The sequence below is a fragment of the Sardina pilchardus genome, chromosome 24 (assembly GCF_963854185.1).
Source record: "Sardina pilchardus chromosome 24, fSarPil1.1, whole genome shotgun sequence".
NCBI lineage: Eukaryota > Metazoa > Chordata > Actinopteri > Clupeiformes > Clupeidae > Sardina > Sardina pilchardus.
Window position 1 is genome coordinate 3,819,636 of NC_085017.1, and position 6,631 is coordinate 3,826,266.

General features: G+C 45.4%; 1 protein-coding gene across 2 annotated transcripts in view; it reads right to left on the reverse strand.

Annotated features, from left to right (window-relative positions):
* Window positions 1-5,927, reverse strand: part of col16a1 (collagen, type XVI, alpha 1) — a 115,921-nt gene extending 109,994 nt beyond the window's left edge. For both annotated transcript variants that reach the window (XM_062528935.1, XM_062528934.1), the window contains exon 1: window positions 5,754-5,927. The gene's annotated coding sequence lies outside the window, so the exon portion shown is untranslated. The remainder of the gene's footprint in view (window positions 1-5,753) is intronic.
* Window positions 5,928-6,631: the final 704 nt, after the last annotated feature.

Genomic DNA, 6,631 nt, shown 5'->3' on the forward strand with positions numbered 1-6,631 from the left:
CTCCTCTCAAGTTAGAAAGTGCAATAAGACCAACTGAAAATGAAACCTGGCGTTTTTCTAGGCTGATTTGACATGGAACTATACTCTCATCTGGCGTAATAATCAAGGCAACTTGCAGCTACTGGCACTACTACTGCTTGTTGTCTATGGGGACTATTTTCAGATGCTGCGTAAGATATCACTGCGCCTATGGTACGTTTGCAAGTTGCCTTGATTATTACGCCAGATGAGAGTGTAATTCCATGTCAAATCAGCCTAGAAAAACGCCAGGTTTCATTTTCAGTTGGTCTTATTGCACTTTCTAACTTGAGAGGAGACACGTTTTAAATGGAAAAATTACCAGAAATCTTAGTCACTTTTAAACATGAAGCTAGCAGGCGAGAAGCTAATGGTCTAATCCGATTCAATGATCTATGCTAGGCTGAAGCTAAAAGTTGTATCGCCAGACTCACAGAATGGCTGGATGAACGGGAACAAGGTAAATATCGATTGTTTTGCTCGAGGGGAGGTGGAAAATGAGCGTATTTCCAAAAATGGCGGAATATCCCTTTAAACACTTGAGCATACTAACTGTACTACGTGTGCTAATGTTGTAGGTTTTACCGTGAATACTAACTGTACTAAGTGTGCTAATGTTGTAGTAGGTTTTACCGTGAATACTAACTGAACTAGTCAAACAGACAGCTCATAGACTCAGGGACTGAGCAGGGTCTCTTGTCATTCTTCTTCTATTTTCTCTTTTATCCCCTGTCCTATCATCAACACACACACACACACACACACACACACACACACACACACACACAAAGCCACACACAGGTGCTCATTATAGCAGCTGAGGGGAATTTGATTAATAAGTGGCTGTGTGTGTGTGTGTGTGTGTGTGTGTGTGTGTGTGTGTGTGTGTGGGAGGTGAGCTGAGGGCGTTGTTGATGCCGTTCTCATCAGCGCCTCTTCAGGGAGGGACGCCTCCCAGCAACACACACCGACCCAATGCTGTCTCTCTCCCTCCTCTCTCTTTCTCTCTCTTTATGTCTCTCTCTTCTTCCCCTCCTCCTACGCCTCTTCTCTCTCTCTCCCCTCTCTAAATCTCTCTGTGTGTCTCTCTTTTCACGCTCCCCCTCTCCTCTCCTCTGTGTGTCTCTCTCTCTTCTCCTCTCTCTCCCCCTCTCCTCTCCTCTCTCTAAATCTGTGTGTGTGTCTTTCCTCTCCTCTCTCTAAATCTGTGTGTGTGTCTCTCTCTCTCTCTCCTCTCCTCTCTCTAAATATCTATATGTGTGTGTGTGTGTGTGTGTGTGTGTGTGTCTCTCTGGCCCTCTCCTCTCTCCCCTGTCTGTGTGGGTATGAATAATGGATCCCTCTAAAGGTATTCACCTGACAGCCCCGGCAGATGCCCCGTCTCCCTGCAGCCCGTGGGGCCGCCGTAGACACCGCTGCTCTCCGCAAGTCAGTCGGGGAGTGTGTGTGTGTGTGTGTGTGTGTGTGTGTGTGTGTGTGGTTGTGTGTGTGTGTGTGTGTGTGTGTCAGAATGTGTGTGTGTGTGTGTGTGCTGTTGAGTGTGTGTATTGTTGAGTGAGTGTGTGTGTGTGGTTGTGTGTGTGTGTGTGTGTGTGTGTGTAGGTCAGTATGTGTGTGTGTGTGTGTGTGTGTGTGTGTGTGTGTGTGTGTGTGTGTGTGTTAATGGTGAGAGCGAGCCTCTGCTACCTGCTACCTCTAATTATCCTCCCGACCCAGCGAGTAATCTGTCATTACAATTCAGCAGCATGCTCCTGCAGAAATAACCCCTCGGTCACCCACAGCTTATCCTACTTTATTTATTTATCTTTTATTTGATTTATTTATTTTACTACGCTGGGAAAGTGTATGGATTCATGGCTGGCTGCCTTCGATAACACTACAGCCTGCTGTTTTGGCTGGATGCCAGACACCCCCCCCCCCCTGCACACACACACACACACACACACACATGCATGTATGCATGCGCCACTTACTTGCTCACACACGTCAAAGCTGCGTGGTAGATCTCACACACCCAGGATTAGGCAGCGAAATGGAAAAAAAAAAAAAAGAATCCCTGGAAAACCCCTGTCTCAGTTTGGATCCGAAACCCTGTGTGGATTTCTATTAATGAACCATGGTGGCCGATCAATACCCAGCCTATTGGCTAATGGGCTGCATTAAACACATAAAGTAGTCGGTGCAGGGTTTTTACTCTGACTTTCCTTAACACACACACACACACACACACACACACACACACACACACACACACACACACACACACACACACACACACACACACACACACAACCATCCAACCTGTGTGATCTTGGCAGTGTGTGTGTGTATATGTGCAGTGTGCTATATCCTGTATGTATGGTCCCGGCTGCTACAGCCTTGCAGCAGCTGAATTCCACCTCGGTGCTCCGACTGTATTGGAGACTACTGGGAGACCGCAGGGGTTGAGGGTTTGGATGGAAATACAGTCAGTTTATATGCTGAGCCAAATGATTACTGTAAGCACTTAGCCACAGAGAGAGAGAGAGAGAGAGAGAGAAAGTGTGACTGACAGAGAGAGAGAAAGTGCGACAGAGAGAGAGAGAAAGTGTGTGTGTGTGAGAGAGAAAGTGTGACAGAGAGAAAGAATGAGAGAGAGAGAGAGATTGAGAGATAAAGTGTGTGAGCGAGAGAGAGTGAGAGAGAAAGTGAGAGGGAGAGAGAGAAAGTGAAGGAGAAATGGTGAGTAAGAGAAAGACAGTGAGAGAAAGAGAGTGTGAGAGAGAAAAATGGAGAGCAAGAGAGAGAATTAGCTAGAGCAAGAAAGAGAGAGAGAGAGAGAAATCATTACCACATTACCATAGAAGGGGGTGAAGAGAGAAGTGTCCTTGGGCTGTATCCAGCTAAACTGATCAGGATTAAGAACGAAATAGGAGAAGTAGCAATGGGCCTCACACACACGCACACACATACTCTCTCTCTCTCTCTCTCTCTCTCTCACACACACACACACACACACACCACTCCAGCGATGACTCATTACCATACACGGCGGTGATGACGAACACCATGAGGCCCCGGTCCTACCGTACGATCTGTCTATGCAGAGAACCAGAGGGAACATGTGTGTGGAACCTACTGTAGCTTCAAGCTCACTCTCACACCGGCTCTGCCAAACCCAGCTCCCCTAGATCCTTCTCTATTGCTGTCGGAACATCTAGTATACACTATCTGCCATAACCAGCTCCCCTCAATCCATTTCTATTGCTGATAGAACATCTAGAATCAGCCATACCCACCTCCCCTCAATCCATTTCTATTGCTTTCAGAGTACACTTAAGAAAAAGAGTTCTTCTGATAGTGTATCTACTGTAACATCTGCCATAACCAGCTCCTCTCAATCCATTTCTATTGCTATCAGAGTACACTCTCTTAAGAAAAAGGGTTCTTGGGATGCAATATAGAACCATGCAGGCTTTAAAGAACCCTTAGGGGTTCCTTTGATGAACTCTTCAAAATGGTTTAAAGAACCATTTAGAGGTGTCATATATGAAGCATGCAATAGAACCATTTTTGGTTCTACAGTATATAGCACAGAGTGTATCTAACATCTGTCATAACCAGCTCATCGAAAGCATGTTCTATACCGCTATCGTGGACACCTACATGTAGCACCCCTCTACCTCTACCAGGATACATCAAACAAACCCCTGAAGATTCTTAAAAGGGATTATCCGGAGTAAAATGCACTTTAGATCAATTTACGGATGATTGGGAGTACATACGTTGAGTTGACATCAAATCATGTCATTCGGATGTGTTTTGAGAAAGTTCGATTTTACCATTTTTAGCCAAAACTCGTTAGCCTGGAAGTGAACGGGGCACGTCCTTTCGCTGCTACAAAACGCTATTTTTATGCCTCTTCTACTGTTCCAAACAACATTAGACTTACGTGGTAGTGAGTAGAGGGTCCCTAAATCCAAACCGAAATATCCCCAGGTCTTTATGTGGTCGGATAGAGAGTCCAGAATGAATTTAATCGAGTCAGTACCTTTCCGGAAATGTTGCTGAAGTGTTGCTAAAATGTTTCTCAGCTGCAGCAGTGACATTTCCGGAAAGGTACTGGCTTGATTAAATTCATTCTGGACTCTCTCTCATCATACTCCCAATCATCCGTAAATTGATCTAAAGTGCATTTTACTCCGGATAATCCCTTTAATGTCTGCATGGCTATTTAGCAGCACCCCAAGAACCCTTTTCTGTAAGAGTGAATTGTCTACAGTATATACAGTACTGCTGTCGTGGGCATCTAGCGCCCCTGTAGGCCTCGGCTGCTGTTCCAGCGCTGCTGCTGCGGCCGCTGCATGTTCACAGAGCCGGAGAGCCGCTCCGCAAGAGGAAGCGCAATCCCTGGTAGTTTTACGACTGATACGCAAGCCATGGAGTTTTCCATGTGTGTCAGTTTGGGAATGGAACAGGCTCTCTCACTCACTGCAGATTCATGTTACAACACACACACACACACACACACACACACACACACACACACACACACACTCCTCACGTCACACTGCCCCGGGATTGCCTTCGTTGGGAGGGAAGATTCATGAAAGTGAGCGCATGTTATTTCCATCGCGTCACCGTGTGCACTGAGATGCTAAAGGCTATGTGCACAGCAGGGCAAAGCCAGGACAGACGCGCACAACGCTGCAGCAGCCTGATACGCGAATGGGCATCGTGGCAACGTTACTACACACAGACTTACAATGGCACCCAACGCTAACATCACACGAATACATTGAAGGTGCATTATACGCGTGTTTGGTATTCTTTTAGTTTTTCAACCATAATGTTATTCTAACCACAAATAAAGTCTCCAAGGTTTTGCACTTATCAGAAATATATAACATGCATCGACGCAACATACTTTTGGATGGCATTATTGCGCATTAAATGTGGTGCAAGAAGCGCATTTTGACAGCATTTTAATAACTAACTCCACGCTGGCCCTTTGATCTCAGCGGCTCCTCCAGCGCTCTCTGGACTGTGAAGTGGCCATCGGTGGCCTCCTCCGTTTCTTGGGCACCTGGGCAGATGCTGTAACGCACTGCGCTAGCCGGAGGCAGAGCGGACTACCGAAAAAACGTGGAAGCAAAGGAGAGTTCCAGCTGTCTCCCTTATCTCTTTCCCCCCTCCCCTCTCTCAGCAGAAATGCAGCCCCCGCTCTGTCTCGCTTTCTTTCTCTTCAACAATTCAGCACAAAGCCTTGTGAGGGCCTCCATTCCAGCGTTTTAAACTTCTAAGTTAGCTCGCCCATCAGTCTCAGCTCGTCTTTTATTTAATTTAACTGCGTGAAATGTGATGAGGGTTGTGACAAGCAGTGTTAGTCACGCTTGTGAAAACTTCTAAAACGATGCTTAATGCGGTGTAGCTGATGAATTTATGCAAACGCAGCGGCATCTGGCTTCACCTATAATTCATTAATAAGTATTAAAGTTCAAAGCTTGTTTTGAAAGCATTAGTCATTGCTGTGCTAGAGAAACAAAATGAACATGCTGTTTCTGATACATTGTTTGGTGAGAAGCATTTAAGGACAGTGAGAAAATTATAGTTGTTGAAATTATATGGAAGATTGTTTAGAACAAAGTGTGAACCAGTAGCTTTCAATCGATGTCCAATTTCGTCTGTGCATATCTGCGCAGATGTAGCTTCTATTCGGTGGCCCATGGCGCGGTTTTGAAAACGGTTATCCATACCTAAAACAATCGATAGCTCCTTCAGGTTAAGACCACATGAATCCAACGATTATCTCCCAAAGCACAGATGATTTGATGTGCGCGCAATCTTGCTGTAATCCACAGTCTCACGACGGCAATCCTTGAGGTTTTCTTGCGGGAGGAAAGCAACAGTCCTGGTGTTCTCCTTGTCCAACTTTTCTCTCCCCTCCCCTAGCTGTTGTTCGAAAAAGTTTCCTCTCCCTCCGTGAAGGTCTGGCAGAGTCTCCAGCGAGACGTGTAGTGACATCACCTGGTCCAAACGCACTAAAAGAGAGCCCGGGGCGCCGTCTCTCACATGCCGTGTTTCGGGCTGTTTTGTTAGTGCACCGAGATATGGGGGGCGATTTATTTAGTACACCTTGAGGTCAGAAGAAATCAGACTCAATGCCTTTGCAAAATGACTGAGAACTTACTTTATTTCTTTCCCCACACGATTTGAATGAATTCCAAGTAAATGTGTGCCTAACTCCAGTGTTAACATTGATCAGTAAACAAGATACACACATCTGCAAAGTAAGTTAAAAACTACAATAACAGCAATACTGAGATCATATTAGGCAACGAAAGACCATTAAAGATCTGTGTTTTCTTCAAAAAGTTGAAAGTTCACAAAAGTTGTTGGGCGCTGGATTTGTTTTAGTCTTTGGCAGCCAGTCTAATCCCCTCTGCATCACATTAGGATTTTAACATGACCAACAGTCTGCCTTTTATGATGAAGCAATTAAGCAAACCCATAAACCCTAACAGGAAAAAAAACAGGAAACAATATGAACCCAGTACGTGACAAAGGATCTACACAAACAGTATTAGTGATTAATGGACTCAATATGGTCCTGCAAATGGAACACAAATCAGCT